Source organism: Heterodontus francisci, chromosome 1 (genome assembly GCF_036365525.1).
Source record: "Heterodontus francisci isolate sHetFra1 chromosome 1, sHetFra1.hap1, whole genome shotgun sequence".
NCBI lineage: Eukaryota > Metazoa > Chordata > Chondrichthyes > Heterodontiformes > Heterodontidae > Heterodontus > Heterodontus francisci.
The window spans coordinates 99537445-99554901 of NC_090371.1; the positions used below are offsets into that span (position 1 = coordinate 99537445).

The following is a 17457-nucleotide window of genomic DNA, read 5'->3' on the forward strand; positions in this document are numbered from 1 at the left end:
TAGCTTTGGGGATTGATCGTGTATCCCACCACTCCTTAGCACTGTCGTTTTTTTTAAATTTCCAAAATATACTTTATTCATATAAATCTGAAAAAATTGCATTCCCAAACAGTTTAAAACAGCATCAAGTCAAAAAATACAAACCGTGCAAAGGTGATAAGTTTCCTTCTATACAATCATGAGTTGCCTCACAACCCTTCCATTTCATTGTCATGCCATATGCATTTTTACATTTACAGCACAAAATTTTCCCGATACAGTTTCCCATGGATCCAGCCCCTCAGTTCAGCTTGGTGGGGGGACCTTACACTGTGGTCTTTCCCCATTGAGCCTTTGCTGCGGCTGCCCCAAGCTTTAGTGCGTCCCTCAGCACGTAGTCCTGGACCTTGGAACGTGCCAGTCTGCAACATTCGGTGGTGGACAACTCTTTGCGCTGGAAGACCAGCAAGTTTCGGGCAGACCAAAGGGCGTCTTTCACCGAATTGATAGTCCTCCAGCAGCAGTTGATGTTTGTCTTGGTGTGCGTCCCTGGGAACAGCCCGTAGAGCACAGGCTCCTGTGTTACAGAGCTGCTTGGGATGAACCTTGACAAAAACCACTGCATCTCTTTCCACACCTGCTTTGCGAAGACACATTCCGGGAGGAGGTGGGCAACCGTCTCTTCCCCACCACAGCCACCGCGGGGGCATTGTGCGGAGGGGGCGAGACTTCGGGTGTGCATGAAGGATCTGACGGGGAGGGCCCTTCTCACCACCAGCCAAGCTATGTCTTGGTGCTTGTTTGAAAGTTCTGGTAATGAGGCATTCCGCCAAATGACTTTGACGGTCTGCTCGGGGAACCATCCGACAGGATCCACCATCTCCTTTTCCCGTAGGGCCTTGAGGACATTCCGTGCAGACCACTGCCTGATGGACCAGTGGTCAAAGGTGTTTTCCCGCAGAAACTGCTCCACGAAGGATAGGTGGTACGGCACGGCCGAACTGCATGGAGCGTCCTGCGGCAATGTGACCAGACCCATCCTTCGCAACACCGGGGACAGATAGAACCTCAGCACGTAGTGACACTTGGAGTTTGCGTACTGGAGGTCTACACACAGCTTGATGCAGCCGCACACGAAGGTGGTCATCAGGATGAGGGCCATGTTCGGTACATTTTTCCCGCCCTTATTCAGAGATTTGAACATCGTGTCCCTCCGGACCCGGTCCATTTTAGATGCCCAGATGAAGCGGAAAATGGCTCTGGTGACCGCCACAGTGCAGGAGTGGGGTATGGGCCAGACCTGTGCCACGTACAGCAACAACGTGAGCGCCTCGCACCTGATGACCAGGTTCTTACCCACAATGGAGAGAGATCGCTGCCCCCACATGCTCAACTTTTGTTGTACCTTGGCTACTCACTCCTCCCAGGTTTTGGTGCATGCCCCGGCCCTTCCGAACCATATCCCCAGCACCTTCAGGTAATCTGACCTGACGGTGAAGGGGACAAAGGATCGGTCAGCCCAGTTCCCAAAGAACATGGCCTCGCTCTTGCCATGGTTAACTTTGGCTCCCGAGGCCAGTTCCAACTGGTCGCAGATGCTCATCAGTCTGCGCACTGACAGCGGATCCGAGCAGAAGACGGCGACGTCATCCATGTACAGGGAGGGTTTAACCTGAGTGCCTCCACTGCCTGGGATTGTCACCCCTCTTATGCTCGCATCCTTCCTAATAGACTCAGCAAAGGGTTCAATACGGCAAACAAACAAGACCGGGGAGAGAGGGCAGCCCTGTTTGACTCCAGATTTGATCAGGAAACTTTCCGATTCCCACCCATTGATTGAAACTGCGCTACTGATGTTTGTGTAGAGCAGTTGGATCCAATTGCAGATTCCCTCCCCAAACCCCATTTTGGAAAACACGTCCATCATGTAGGTGTGCGATATCCTGTCAAAAGCCTTCTCCTGGTCCAGGCTGATGAGGCAGGTGTCCACCCTCCTGTCCCGTACGTAGGCGATCATATCCCTGAGTAGCACGAGACTATCGGAGATCTTCCTGCCGGGTACGGTACAGGTCTGGTCGGGGTGGATCACCAACTCCAGAGCAGACTTGACTCGACTGGCTATGACTTTGGACAGAATCTTGTAGTCAACATTAAGCAGTGAGATGGGCCGCCAATTTCTGATTTCTGCCCTCTCCCACCTCCGCTTGTAAATGAGGGTGATGATGCCTTTCCTCATGGATTCTGACGTGCTGCCGGCCAGGAGCATTCTCTCGTATACTTCCAGCAGGTCCGGGCCGACCCAGTCCCACAGGGCCGAGTACAACTCGACCAGTAAGCCGTCGCTTCCGGGAGTTCTACTCGTCTCGAAGGACTCTACGGCCTTTGTCAGCTCGTCCAGAGTTAGCGGCTTGTCCAGTCTCTCCCTCCTGCTGTCATCCAAGACCTCTGATAGATGACAGGAAGGACTGGGAGGCTTTGCTGTCTGTGGGCTTCGCGTCATACAGCCCAGCATAAAGGTATTTGCTGATCCTTGGTATGTCGGACTGCGAAGACGTTACCGAGCCATCTTCTTCCTTCAGGCTGCTGATAACAGAGCTCTCTCTGTGTACCTTTTGGAAGAAGTAAAACAAGCACGTCTCATCCTGCTCGATGGAGCGGACTCTGGACCAGAAGATGATCTTGGAGGCCTCATTGGCAAAGAGCGAGGCCTGCTGGCTCTTCACCTCTTGGAGGTCCTCCTTGACCTCGACCCCCATTGACTGCAACCGGAGCAGATTTTGCATACTTTTCTGGAATCGGGACATTTCCCTCTGTCTCTCTCTCGCCCTCTGAACACCTTTGTGGGTGAAGAACCTCTTGATCTCCTTAATCGCTTCCCACCAGTGAACTGGAGACTCAAAGAGGGGTTTCACGGTCCTCCAACCTTTGTAATCCCTTTTGAGTTCCTCAACGTTCTCTGGGGTCAGCAGTGTAGCATTTGAGCTTCCACGTCCCTCTGCCAACCCGCTGGTCGTCCTGTAAGTGACAGTCTGCCAGTAAGAGGCAGTGGTCGGAGAAGAACACCAGCTTGACGTCGGTGGATCTGACTGTGACAGGACGGGACACAACAGGAAGTCAATCCTGGAACGGGCAGACCCGTCCGATCTTGACCATGTGTATCTGCGCTGCGCTCCGTCTGCAGGTTTGCTGAAGACGTCGTGCAGTTTGGCATCTTTAACTGTTTCTATTAGGAATCTGGACGTAGCGTCCAATTTGCTGGCGTTACTGCCAGATCGTCCAGCCGCATCGATGATGCAGTTGAAGTCACCGCCTAGGATGACCGGCCTGGACGTCGCCAGCAGCAGTGGGAGCTGCTGGAAGACGGTCAGCCGCTCGCTGCGTTGTACCAGGGCGTTCACGTTGATCGACTGGTGCGGAGCGTTGTTGTACATTACGTCTGCTACGAGGAGGCGACCGCTCACCACCTCCTTAACTTCGGAGATGGTGAAGCTACCTCCCCGCAGCAGAATACCCAGGCCGGAGGAACGGCAATCATTACCCCCCCCCGACCAGATCGATGGCCCGTGGGACTACCATCGCGACCACTGCCTGTAGGTGCTGAGGTGTGGTATTCCACACTCCTGCAGAAACAGTAGGTCAGCTTTGACCTTGGCGAGGTAATCCAAGGTTGAAACACATCGCGTAGTAGATTTAATGCTACGCACATTAATGGAAGCGATCTTTACAGCCATTTTTTAAAAGTTAGTTGTTGCTTCCCATACCATTTGTCCTTGCTAGTCCCAGTCCTTCGGGATGTTCCTGCATACCCATCGTGTGAGCAAGCTGTTTCACAATAGTTGGGCTCAGAAATCCCTCCTGGTTTTTCATGCAGGGGTTGTTCTGCTGGGGTGACATCGGGGGGGGGGTCTTGTAGGCAGCAAAGATTGGGTTATCCTCTGCTTCTTCCATCTGTTCCTCCTCGAAAACATCACTGCTCCCGGAGCTGAGGTGTGCCAGCCGTGACTTTGCTCTCGGTGTCCCGGAGCTGAGATGCGTTGGCCACGTCGTTACGTGTGGCGCTTTGGGGTTGGGGCACGCCGGGCCCATCACAGCTTCCAGTGCCCGGGGGCTGGGATGCTTTATCTTCCATCTCCTTGGAGTTCTGCCGCCTCTTTGAAAGGGGCTGTCGTTCCAGCATTTCCCCCGTCCAGTGAAGAGGAGTTGTTGCAGTCTGATTCAGAAGATAGCCGCCTCTTGCCACTGGTTTGGGTGGTGGCCTGTTCCGCTTTTGGATGTTTTTTCTTTGTGGTTTTCCTCTGGACCACTTGCCACTGACCTGTTTGTCCATCTGCTGCCTCCTCCTCCATTGATTCTGTCTGTGGAGGAGGGGTTTCCAGGCGCTGGGTAGGTGCTGGGTCGCTGGTTTCAGCTGCCTCCCCTTCCTTCTCCTTCTCAGGTTGAAGTTCCTCACTGCGGAGAGGGTTGCTGGTCTCCTTTCGAACACCGGACGCCTTCGTCGAACCTTCTCCCAGCCTTTTCTTGGACCTTGCCACCTGAGCATAGCTGAGGCAGCGTTTGGGGCAGGATTTGTAGAGATGGCCTGCCGCACCGCGCAGGTTGCAACACTTAGTCTGCTTACAGTCCTTGGTCTGATGGCCTTCCTCCTTGCAGTTCTTGCAAACAACCGTGCTGCAGTTGGCTGCCACGTGACCAGATTTGCCACAGGTGCGGCAAACTCTGGGCTGCCCAGCGTAGACCAAGAAGCCTCGACTTCCCCCGATAGCGAAGCTGGAGGGAGGGTGGATGATGGCTCCACTGGGATCGACCTTCAAGGTCACCTTGACCTGCCGCTTGCTGGTCCAAATCCCAAAGGGGTCCTTGACATCATTGCTGCTGCCGGCCACCTCGACGTACCTGGCGAGAAAGGTGAGTACATCCACCACCGGAACATGGGAGTTGTAGAGGTGAATCGTCACCACCCGGTCCCGTTGTGACGGAAGCGTGAAGAGCGGCTCCGCTGTGAGGATCGACAGTGACGCCCGGTCCCCTTTCTCGTTGGACGCCTTCAGGAACTTGATGCATCCCGCCACGTTCCGGAACGTCACATTGAAGTATCCACTGCTGGGGAAATCCTGCAGGCAGAAGACGTCCGTCGCTTGAAATCCGCAGCAATCGAAGAGAATTTTCTTGATGAAGAAGGTGCGATCGACCGGTGCATCTCCTTCCTTGTCCTTCACGACCATCCGAACGGTGTTGCGCAATCCCTGGCCCGAAGCTCAAAAGTTGGTTATAGCCATTTTACTCAAAGCTTCCCCAGGATCAAAAGGCAATGATCATGGTCTCTTCTCAACCAAGTAAGCACTGATAAGAACAGATACTACACTTGATCTTAGCCAAAAGGCCGAGAAGCGATCATGTAGTTGACCTTCAGTGAGCTTTGTAATTGCTGTTCAGGTAAGATGTTGTGATTCATCAGTCTTATAAAATTACCTGTTATGCTCCCTGTTTGAGTCATGGTAGCGGAATGTTTTTGAATTCCAAAGTTTAGATTTCAGTAATGTGCATTATTACTGAAGGGAGAAATTTTACTATCCTTGTGAATAGTTTCTTCTGCGCAGACATTGCTTTCTGAACATTCCCAGCATCATTAATTAAGTTGGTTAGTGGACAGGAATGGTATGATTAGAAGTGAAATGATATGCTATGTATAGACAACACAATATTGCTGAAACTAGGGGAAAACTCTCTTTGTCAAAGACTAAAGAATGTTTCATTGATACAGGGGGCATATTCTTAGGTTTCTTTTGTCAACATCTTGACCCTTAACAGTTACAGATGGCAATGAAGGGAACCTGGTAACAATTACCAGGTTGAAAATAGTGAAATTGTACAAAATATTGAAACTATTTCCTATCCTATTTCATTTCTCCCTGTCCCACCCCAACCAAATTGAGTTTTAAAGTTGAGATCTGTATCTGGCACATTGTGGAATACCACACCCACAGTGGTACAGCTTTGCTGCAGGCTTGCAGGAAGTGGTCAGGATGCTAGAAAATTTTTGTGCCTAAGCCACTCAAATTGCTTTCAGCATTTTGCTGTAAATTATGATCTATTACATTTGACAACTAATTGTAGTTTATTGTTTCATATATTTAAGTATTGATTTCACTTGGATGAGTAATTAAACATATTGCATTGTGATGCTGTTTAATTGTTTAACCACGAAAGATGCATGCTAGAGTAAATTTAATTTGTATAAAGGAAAATGGGTGGCGCAGTGGTTAGCACTGCAGCCTCACAGCTCCAGCGACCCGGGTTCAATTCTGCGTACCGCCTGTGTGGAGTTTGCAAGTTCTCCCTGTGTCTGTGTGGGTTTCCTCCGGGTGCTCTGGTTTCCTCCCACAAGCCAAAAGACTTGCAGGTTGATGGGTAAATTGGCCATTATAAATTGCCCCTAGTATAGGTAGGCAGTAGGGAAATATAGGGACAGATGGGGATGTGGTAGGAATATGGAATTAGTGTAGGAGTAGTATAAATGGGTGGTTGACGGTCGGCACAGACTCGGTGGGCCGAAGGGCCTGTTTCAGTGCTGTATCTCTACAAAAAAAATACTTTCTCCACTATGCGTCTAACCACACACAATACGAGTGGAGCCCAGTTTGCTGGGTTCTGGGGAAAACGTCTGTATGGAGGTGTTATATACAGATAGGTGGTGCCACACATGATCTCCTGCATCGGTATCACATAAAGCCCTGGGACCTTTGCCAGTTCACTTCTTTGTTTCTCACATCAGACCTCTTGGCACCAAAGCTTGAGACGCAGCCTCTGCAGGAGTAGGTTAGATTGAATAAACAATATGTTGTGTAATTGTGCGAGTCAAGTTCCAATTTTCCTGGAGCCTAGATATTGAGAACGAATCTAGGTTATCCATTTTTTTCCAGGCAAGTATACAAATCAAAGACCTGGGGGCAAAATTGAGTCTCATTGCAACTGTTTACCAGATGTCCAATTTAGGGGCTGAACTTTAACTAGCTTTGATTACTTTTCAAGTTCTGCAGTTGCCTAACCAACTGACCTTAAATGTTCAGCTTTTTAAAACTTCCTTTAATGTGAAACCAGGCGTGTTCAACAGCTTCGTGCAGGCCAGTAAAGCCTAGCAGCACAAACTATTTGCTTCTTTGTTCTAATTCTTTGGGTTGTTTTGGTAGCACAAATGACTACACCTGTGCTCCCTGGATGGGCATTTTTAAAACACAAAAAAAAGGTGAAAATACAGTAGCATTAGTCTAAGGATTCATTTTGCAATCTGCAACCAAGTGTGACTCAGCATTAACGGTGCAGTATGTTGCATTAAAACAAACCCAAACCACTTTGTGCACGTGGCAGCCTGTCTGAACTAACGTCTGCCAAAGGCAATTGGCTGGTAAATTGGCCTATGTAACAGTGATTGCACTTCAAAAACAACCTGTTGGATTTCCTGAAAGATGCAATATGCTATTTCTAAAATGGATTGAGCTAATTTCTGAAGTCAGATTCTGCCTCAATGGGAAAAGTAAATGCACATTGCTGCATTACAGGAAGCAGCAATTCATACCTTGCATTTTGCAGCATGATCTGTGGCCTTTGGTTCACTTGATCTGCAGATTCATATGGCTGCAACTAGTGTGTTGCATTTGGAAGGTGCATGGGAACTCGAGCGATGACTTATTTTTAGTTTAGAGATACAGCACTGAAACAGGCCCTTCGGCCCACCGAGTCTGTGCCGACCATCAACCACCCATTTATACTTTCTTTTGGGCCTCCTTATCTCGAGAGACAATGGATACGCGCCTGGAGGTGGTCAGTGGTTTGTGAAGCGGTGCCAGTGGTTTGTGAAGCAGGATTATACTAATCCTACACTAATCCCATATTCCTACCACATCCCCACCTATCCCTATATTTCCCTACCACCTACCTACACTAGAGGCAATTTATTATGGCCAATTTACCTACCAACCTGCAAGTCTTTTTGGCTTGTGGGAGGAAACCGGAGCACCCGGAGAAAACCCACGCAGACACAGGGAGAACTTGCAAACTCCACACAGGCGGTACCCAGAATTGAACCCGGGTCGCTGGAGCTGTGAGGCTGCGGTGCTAACCACTGCGCCACTGTGCCACCCTCTTGGCACGCTAACGTCACAAAAGCATTAACAAAGTGACTCCTGACAGCGCAGTGGCCCACTGACGTCATCAGAATGCTCCAAGCTGCGCACATGCGCCAACGGTCTCCTGTGCTCACCAGGACTAATTTGGCGCATGTAGGGGAAGATGTAATCAGGTACTTGCTTCCCCCTGCTCAGCTACTCTCTCCCGCCCCACTGGCCGCTCTCTCCAGGCCTCGATGCTTTCTGCTTCACCCACCCCGCCACCCCCCCCCCCCCAACCCCCTGGCTGTCTGCCACTGGCATACTGGTAATGTCACTGGACTAATAATCTAGAGGCTCAGGCTAATGCTCTGGGGACATGGGTTCGAATCTCACCATGGCAGATGGTGAAATTTGAATTCAATTAATAAAAAATCTTGGATTAAAAGCTAGTCTAATGGTGACCATGAAACCATTGTCAATTGTTGTAAAAACCCATCTGGTTCACTAATGCCCTTTAGGGAAGGAAATCTGCCGTCCTTACCTGGTCTGGCGTATATGTGACTCCAGACCCACAGCAATGTGGTTGACTCTTAAATGCTCTCTGAAATGGCATAGCCAGCCACTCAGTTCAAGGGCAATTAGGGATGGGTAATAAATGCTGGCATAGCCAGCGACGCCCGCATCCCACGAATGAATTAAAAAAAAAACCCTCCAGACGTCGGCTCCAGGCCATTCGCTTCTACATCGCCCCTCGCTGCCAGCCTTGCTGCTTCGGGTGGAACGGTGGGGAAAGATCGAACATGGGAGCGAGTGGCCGAGAGGAGGGAAGTGGCACGGCCTGGAGCTAGCGTCTGGAGGAGTGGGATGGGTGGTGCGGTGAGGAGCGGGGAACAATCGGCCGGGGGAAGTGGGGTGTGGGGAGCAGTGGCAAGGTCTGGAGTGAGCGGCTGAGGGAGGTGGGGAACTGCGAGGTCGGAGCAAGTGTGAATGTTTGGAATGGGAGATTGCAGAATCTTGGGTAGGGGAGGTGGTGGGGGCAGCAGTTCAGTTATTTCCTTCATAAACTTCACCGTGTAAATGTTGACTTTACCGGCCATAGAAAGTTGCTTTACATTCCAAATTTCAAGGCATTTTCATACCAGGGTTCTGACTTGTTATTCTCTGATAAATTGAGCAGTGCCATCTTTAATCCTGGCAGCTGCCTGAACGTCGCAGACAGTGACGTTTCAGTGGAAAAGGCTGCATTTGCTAGCACTGTGCCACCTAGTGGTTGCGTTGGCTGCCATTGCTGACAATCATTAAACTGTTGCCGACATTTCAACATTCGTGAGGCCGTTGAGGTTGCACTGATTGCTTCTGCCAACTTTTTTTTAGGGCAGCTTCGTATGGGTGTCAAAGAGCAGGGTCTCCTTGATCTTATCTCTGCTTTGAGAGAAAATCTGGGGGCTCGAGCCACTGCAGATGACCCCAGTGCTGCTTATTAAGTCATTGTGAATTTTTTCCTTCTCCTTTTTGTCTGTCTTTTTATCACCACCCCCACGCCCTCAATTCCCATGGCTGAGGGTTCTTGCTGACTGCCATCTAGATTCACCTGTGAGATGGTCAGTTGGTAAGGAGCCAAGCCATTCAGAAAGTAGTCAAGATATTTGCCAGAGGAAGAAGAAAATGTTCCATTTTTAGAAATGGATCTCATTTTCTGATCTTGAGATTTACTATTTTGGCTTTTAGCCTCCTCCTTCAGTGCTTCACACATCTATACATACAAAAGTGAATCCATTGATTTCCATAAGACCCATCACTGAGGATCAGTACAGAGAGTGCCCCATCTGACCTTCAAAAGAATTACCCAACTGGTACTTTTGTAACGATCATATTTTTGGTTTGATTCCTGGTTGGTCTGAAATGTTGGCCATTAATGAATGGAGTTGCACAGCCATAGCTGTAACTAACATCACGATTGAGATTAAGAAAATTAGATTTGTTTAATCGAATACAATCTTTTTTAAAAAAAAAAGATACAAGCTAACAGATGGGAGCAGTTTGATCAAGGTAAGAGGGATTTTAGTCAACAATTGACATTTTTTTCTTACTTGTTGAGTCAAATCCCTCTTAATTGACTTTTATGCTACTTTGCTATTCCACTGACAACTTGTCCAACTAAAATCTTTTACTCTAACACATTAACTCTTGTAATTTAGCATCTAGCTGTTTTGAATGCCTTGGAAGTCTGCACATTTCCACCCCTGTACAGCACATTATTCAAAATTCACCCTTTGTGTGAAAAATGTATTTGTGGTATATACATGAACATTGTGCATTTTTCAAGCAAACAAAAAGTGAAGAATCCAGTAAATACTGCAGTGCTAATGAACTGTTGTCAGATTTCTTTGAATTGGAGAGAACTAGCCTCTTAACTAATGCTTTCTGGTTACAAGCATCGGCAATCTTTTCCCACTAAGTTGCAAATCACAGCTGTTCTTTCTCCATCCCCCTTGTGGGAGGGACACTAACATGGGCAGTTTGTCATCCTGATGCCAACATGATGTTTGGTTACAGGGCTGTCTTGACCACCTACTGTGTGGACTTGAAATTAAATGTGAGAAGTGCAGAAATTTTTCACAAGTCAAAGTTAACTTGCATTATCAGTACAGCAACACAAGCTAATCTGTTGCATCAGCCCAAGGCACATCCTGTTTATCAAGAAACCAATTGAGACTTTTTGAACTAATACATCTGTTGGATCAAAAATGCTTTTCTGGTGAAAGTGCTGTCAATGGGCAGGGATAAGTGCTTTAACTCCGAATAGTGTTATTTAATTAGACATTGTTCTGTACTAAACATTATGCAAGTGATTCCAGTAAACAGTTGCTGCAAGAACCAAACAAAGAAACTAAATCATTGAGGTAATCGGATTGAGATCCTGGAAAATTACAGACGCAAAAAACAAATACTTCCCATCTTAACTAGCCTAAAACAGTGAAAGAAAAATGAATCAAAGGCATTTATGTATGGATATTATATCATTTTATTTTTTCTTGACTTTACATTTTCTAATTAAAAGAATTGGAAGTAGAAATAGTCCCTTCCCCTACTAGATGGATATATTGGGTTAAGGGCGATATTAACCCCTCATTCTAGCAGAACTAGATTTGAGCCCTTATTTTGTCCTTCATGCAGATTGCCTTTTGAATGTCTGACTGAGTGATTAAAGGTTGTTTTTGATCAGTTTCATTCAAAATTATTATGCCATCTCCTGTACTGCTAAAATAGCTTATGTTTAAATGGAGCAAATGATTTGTTTAGCACTGTTTACTTGAACTTTGTGTAGATATATGTTAACAGTATCTTACAATTTGTCATTGTTGTGAATGGCTTGATTAAAAATGGAGTTGAAAACAGGATTCAGCTCGTCAGTGTTAGCAGGGAACTGGGGGAAAAACATGCTGGGCACATACCCATAACTTAAAACAGCTAATGTTTTGAATAGGAGTGTCTTTAATCAAATAAGTGTAAAGATCCTAGATGCTTTTAATGGTGAATGGAATGTGCCTCAATTACAACTTGGTAATCAAACTTCATGTAGTTTTAAAGTTACGTTATAAGATTTTCTGGTCACTAAACCTGTTGATATTTGGGTAAAAGTAACACAGGCCAGCCTAAATGTGTGGTTTGAGCTTGGCCTGTCATCAGTCAGAAGCACTGGCAGTCTTGTCAGGCTACAACATTTATTTTGCAAGGTTGCTTCCAAAGCCACATAGAAATTCAATGGCCCAGACTTTGCTACCAAAATATCGACAAGTTTAATCACATTATTAATGTGTAATTCACCTACCAACTTGTGGCGAGGAAGAGATGCCTCTCCTCCTTTTGTAAGTTTCATGAAATTGCATTGTACATTAATTTTCAGTTAAACTTGCCACAGAGAGTTAGGACTGGAACTTAACCTTTAGTACCTTTTTTAAATGATCAGCTTTCCTATGTTGCCACTCAACCTGTTTGACTCAAAGTGAATGATTGAAACTTTGGAATCTCATTCCTATAGGAGTAAATTGTAGATTTTTAAAGTGTACAATTTTACATTTTTTACCTTTTCTCTTCGTTTCTGTCTCTTTGATTCCAATCTTTCTTTTCCTCTCCATTTTTCTCTGTACCTGATTTGACTCTAATATTCTCTCTCTCTTCTCCCGCCCCCCCCCCCCCCCACCCCCCTCATTGTTCCTCCTATTTCTTTCTCAACCCTTAAATCTCATTGGTTAAGGAGATAGACTGTTGGTCCCATCATTTGCCGATGCACCATTTCCCTCAGCACACAGTTATCAGCTCATGCTTCCAGCAACTTGCAGGGTAAATCATTTTGCACTAAAAGGTGAGGGGCAGAGTAACTAACTGGGTATGACATGTGATTTCCCCCGTTCCAGTGAAAATCTGGGCCTTTGTATTTGAGATGCTTTTCGGTACATGTTTTGAAGACAGCACCACTGCCTTCATTACTGAATTTTCAACTGCTAGCAGCAACACTAAAGTAAATGGAGCTTAAGGTCAGTTTTGCTATGAAGTTTGTGCTGATTAATTCATACATACGAATGTACATACGTACGAATTAGGAGCAGGAGTAGGTGTCTCAGCCCCTTGAGCCTGCTCCACCATTCAATAATATCATGGCTGATCTGATTGTAATCTCAATTCCATCTTCCTGTCTGCCCCCGATTAACCTTTCACCCCTTTGTTTATCAAGAATTTATCTACCTCTGCCGTAAAAATATTCAAAGACTCTGCTTTCACTGCCTTTTGAGGAAGAGAGTTCTAAAGGCTCATAACCCTCAGAGAGAATTTCTCCTCAGCTCTGTCTTAAATGGGCAACCCCATATTTTTAAACGGTGACCCCTAGCTCTAGATTCTCCCACAAGGGGAAACATCCTTTCCACATCTACCCTGTCAAGACCCCAAAGAATCTTATATATTTCAATCAAGTCACTTCTTACTCTTCTGAACTCCAGCGGTTACAAGCCGAGCTTGTCCAACCTTACCTCATAAGACAACCCGCGAATTCCAGGTATTAGTCTAGTAAACCTTCTCTGAATTGCCTCCAATGCATTTACATCCATCCTTGAATAAGGTGACCAGTACTGTCAAGATGTGGTCTCACCAATGCCCTGTATAACTGCAGCATTACCTCCCTGTCGCCACGCTACCAAAAGGACATGGAGGCTTTGGAGAGGGTACAGAGGAGGTTTACCAGGATGTTGCCTGGTCTGGAGGGCATTAGCTATGAGGAGAGATTGGAAAAACTCGGATTGTTTTCACTGGAACGACGGAGGTGGAGGGGCGACATGATGGAGGTTTACAAAGTTATAAGCGGCATGGACAGAGTAGATAGTCAGAAGCTTTTTCCCAGGGTGGAAGAGTCAGTTACTAGGGGACATAGGTTTAAGGTGCGAGGGGCAAAGTTTAGAGGGGATGTGCGAGGCAAGTATTTTACAGAGAGGGTGGTGAGTGCCTGGAACTTGCTGCCGGGGGAGGTGGTGGAAGCAGGTACGATAGCGATGTTTAAGAGGCATCTTGATAAATACATGAATAGGAGGGGAATAGAGGGATATGGGTCCCGGAAGTGCAGAAGGTGTTAGTTTCGGCAGGCATCAAGATCGGCGCAGGCTTGGAGGGCCGAATGGCCTGTTCCTGTGCTGTACTGTTCTTCTTTTGTATTCAATTCCCCTCACAATAAACAATAACATTCTATTAGCTTTCCTAATTAATTGCTGAACCTGCATACTAACCTTGTGCGATTCATGCACTAGGACACCCAGATTCCTCTGCATCTCAGAGCTCTGCAGTGTCTCACCATTTAGATAATATGCTTTTTTTATTCTTCCTGCCAAAATGGACAATTTCACATTTTCCCACATTATACTCCATTTGCCAGATCTTTGCCCACTCACTTAACCTATCTATATCCCTTTGTGGCCTCCTTATGTCCTCTTCACAATTGATTTTTCTACCTATCTTTGTATGATCAGCAAATTTAGCAACCATGCCTTCAGTCCCTTCACTCAAGTCATTTATATAAATTGTAAAAAGTTGAGGCCCCAGCACTGATCCCTGAGGCACATCACTCGTTACATCATGCCAACCAGAAAATTACCCATTTATGCCTACTGTTTCCTGTTAGCTAGCCAATCTTCTGTCCATGCCAATATGTTAACCCCTATGCCATTTTTTTCCCCACAGTAACCTTTGATGGCATCTTATCAAATGCCTTCTGGAAATCCAAGCACAATACATCCACCGGTACCCCTTTATCCACAGCACATGCTACTTCAAAGAACTCCATTAAATTGGTTAAACATGATTTCCCTTTCACAAAACCATGTTGACTCTGCCTGATTACCTTGAATTTTTCCAAGTGCCCTGCTATAACGTCTTTCATAATAGCTTCAAACATTTTCCCTATGATAAGCTAACTGGCCTGTAGTTTCCTGTTTTCTGTCTCCCTCCCTTTTTGAATAAAGGAGTTACATTCACTATTTTCCAATCTAATGGAACCTTGCCTATATCTAGGGAATTTTGGAAAATTAAAACTGACACATCAACTATCTCACTAGCCGCTTCTTTTAGGACCCGAGGATGATGTCCACCAGGATCTGGGGACCTGTCGGCCCACAGCTCCAACACTTTGCTCAGTACCACTTGCCTGGTGATTGTAATTTTCTTGAGTTCGTTCCTCCCTCCCTTCCATTTCCTGAGTTACAGCTATTTCTGGGATGTATCCTCTCTAGTGAAGACCCAAGCAAAATACCTGTTCAATTCATCTGCCATCTCCTTATTTTCCCTTATTAATTCCCCATACTCACTTTCTATAGGACCAATGCTCACTTTAACTTTTTTATTTTTCAAATATCAATAGAAACTCTTACTATCTATTTTTATATTTCTCGCTAGCTTTCTTTCATACTCTAATTTTTCCCTTTTTATCAGTCTTTTAGTCGTTCTTTGCTTTTGTATATTCTATCCAATCTTCTTACCTGCCACCCATCTTTGTGCAATTATATGCTTTTTCTTTGTTTCATGCTATCTAACTTTTTTAGTTAATCGTTGATGCTGGGTCCTCCCCTTGGAATTTTTCTTTCTCATCGGAATGTATCTATTCTGTGTGTTCTGAAATATCCCCTCAAATGTCTTCTACTGCATCTCTATTGATCTATCCCTTAACCTAATTTGCCAGTTCACTTTAGCTAGCTCTGCTTTCATGCCCTCATAATTGTTTGTTTAAAATACTAGTCTTGGACCCATTCTTCTCTCTGTCAAACTGAATATAAAATTCAATCATATTATGATCACTTCTGCCTCGGGGCGCCTTCACGATGCGGTCATTAATTAATCCTATCTAGTTGCATAATACCAGGTCTAGTATAGCCTGCTCCAGAATGTGAACAGAAAAATTTTGTTTTCAAATTTTTCAACCTCTTTCCAAGTTTCCTGACTTGAACTATATCGACTTTCCTTCATTCAGTGGGTCAAAATGCTGGAACTCCCTCCCTGACAGCACTATTGGTATACCTACATCACATGGACTGCAGTGCTTCACCACCACTTTCTCAAGGGCAATTAACTGCTGGCCTTGCCAACACTTTTCTCACACCCATGAATGAATACATTAAAAATAAATATATAGCGTTGATGTGAAATCACACTAAGTAGGAAGCTTCCTATGCAAGCAATGCATATTAGGGAATCCCATGTGTGATCCCTATAATTTTAGACTCATTACTTTTAATGGACAGGCAGTTGTGGGGAGCATGAAATTCCTCAGCTGACTAAAAATTTTATTGCTGGATATGTACTATACTATTCTGTCCTGTTAGTCCAGGCCAGATCATCATCATGCCACACACCACTTGCAACATTCTGAGGGTGACTCACCCAATTTTACTCATGTATTTGTGTAGACAATCCTTGTGGGTATACAGTGAAAGATATCAATCTCCCAAGTATCTAGCAATAGCTTGTGACCATTTATTGCCTTTGAAAGTCCATCCTTTTTCCTGACGTATTGAACATTCTGCCCAGAGTGTAGTTAACAAGTTGGTGTCCTTGATCTTTGTATTGATGTGGAAATGATGGCGTAACATTTTTGAATTAATAGACCAGTTTGTCCCAGTGAATTAAGTATAGTACTTAAATGGAGATGGACCATAAGTCATGTAAAGCATTTATGAAGGATTGCTCTTTGAGTATGTGCTTAAAATAATTTGAGGCAGATGGATAGGATTTATCACTTCAAGTGATGACTTGAAATTTGAGTTGTTGGAATACTGGGTTTGAAATCTAGCAAATCAAAAGGCATTTAATTGTCAGAATGTGCCAAGTGCCATAAAGGATTGCGAAGGTGTGTGCATGTCATTACAGCACAATTTTGGTACTGTCTTTGTAATGGTATGATAGGGTGAGACCAAGCAGGGTTGTCCCTTTTTAAAAATTTTCACACTCCTACTTGGCCAACCTCAGTCTTTTTAAAAAAAAAAAAAAAATTATTTTAGTCACGGCAATGGTTCTGTGTGATCTCAGATAAACGTTAATAACCATTTTATGGTACCGTTTAGATCTTAGGATCATTACAGGCTCAGGCTTATATGGGAAGTTCACCTGAAAAGTTTTTCAATTGTTTACAGGAATATTTTGCTAACTTAATTTTTGTAGGAACATACCTCTATACAAATGTACAAATTAGGAGCAGGAGTAGGCCACTCGTTCCTTCTAGCCTGCTCCGCCATTCAGTAAGTTCGTGGCTGAACTGATTACTCTACATTTTTACCCCCTTGTTTATCAATATTCTAAAAGGTTAATGCCAAGTTTTCAAATTTGTTCAAGTTTTTGATGGCTGTGTTTGCTGACAGTGCAGCCACTAGGTGACACAGTACTGGCACATGCGCAGATGCAGCCTCATCGACTGAAACGTCACTGTCTGCGATGCATCGGGCAGCTGCCAGTAATAAAAATGGTGCTGCTCAATTTGTCACAAAACAAATTAAACCCAAAGCCCCTCATTGGCTGCTTCTCTTTGCCACTCCCTCCCACGCCCGTCTGCTCACAGCTCACTCCCCGCCTTGCGGCTTCCTACCCTCGGCCGCTCGCTCCCGGCCTCGCTGCTTTCCCCCTCTCGGTGGCTTGCTCCCCACATCACCCTGTCACCCCTCAGCCGCTCGCTCCCTGCTGCTTCTCCGGGCGGCAGGGCAGGGAGCGATGGGCCAGTGGCTGAGGGTGAGAAGCGGTGAGGCCGGGAGCGAGCGGCTCAGGGGGTTGGGTGGGGACGCGGCGATGTGGGCGGGAAGTGAGCTGCCGAAGTGGGGTACTGTTGAGAGGGAATGGAGGTAGTGAT

At 45.8% G+C, this 17457-nt stretch overlaps 1 protein-coding gene and 1 pseudogene across 3 annotated transcripts in view; one reads left to right on the plus strand and one right to left on the minus strand.

The window, feature by feature from the left end:
* Positions 1 to 17457, plus strand: part of map3k1 (mitogen-activated protein kinase kinase kinase 1, E3 ubiquitin protein ligase) — a 158934-nt gene that overhangs the window by 35778 nt on the left and 105699 nt on the right. The window lies entirely within an intron of this gene.
* On the minus strand, positions 5263 to 5371 carry LOC137377739 (U2 spliceosomal RNA; annotated as a pseudogene).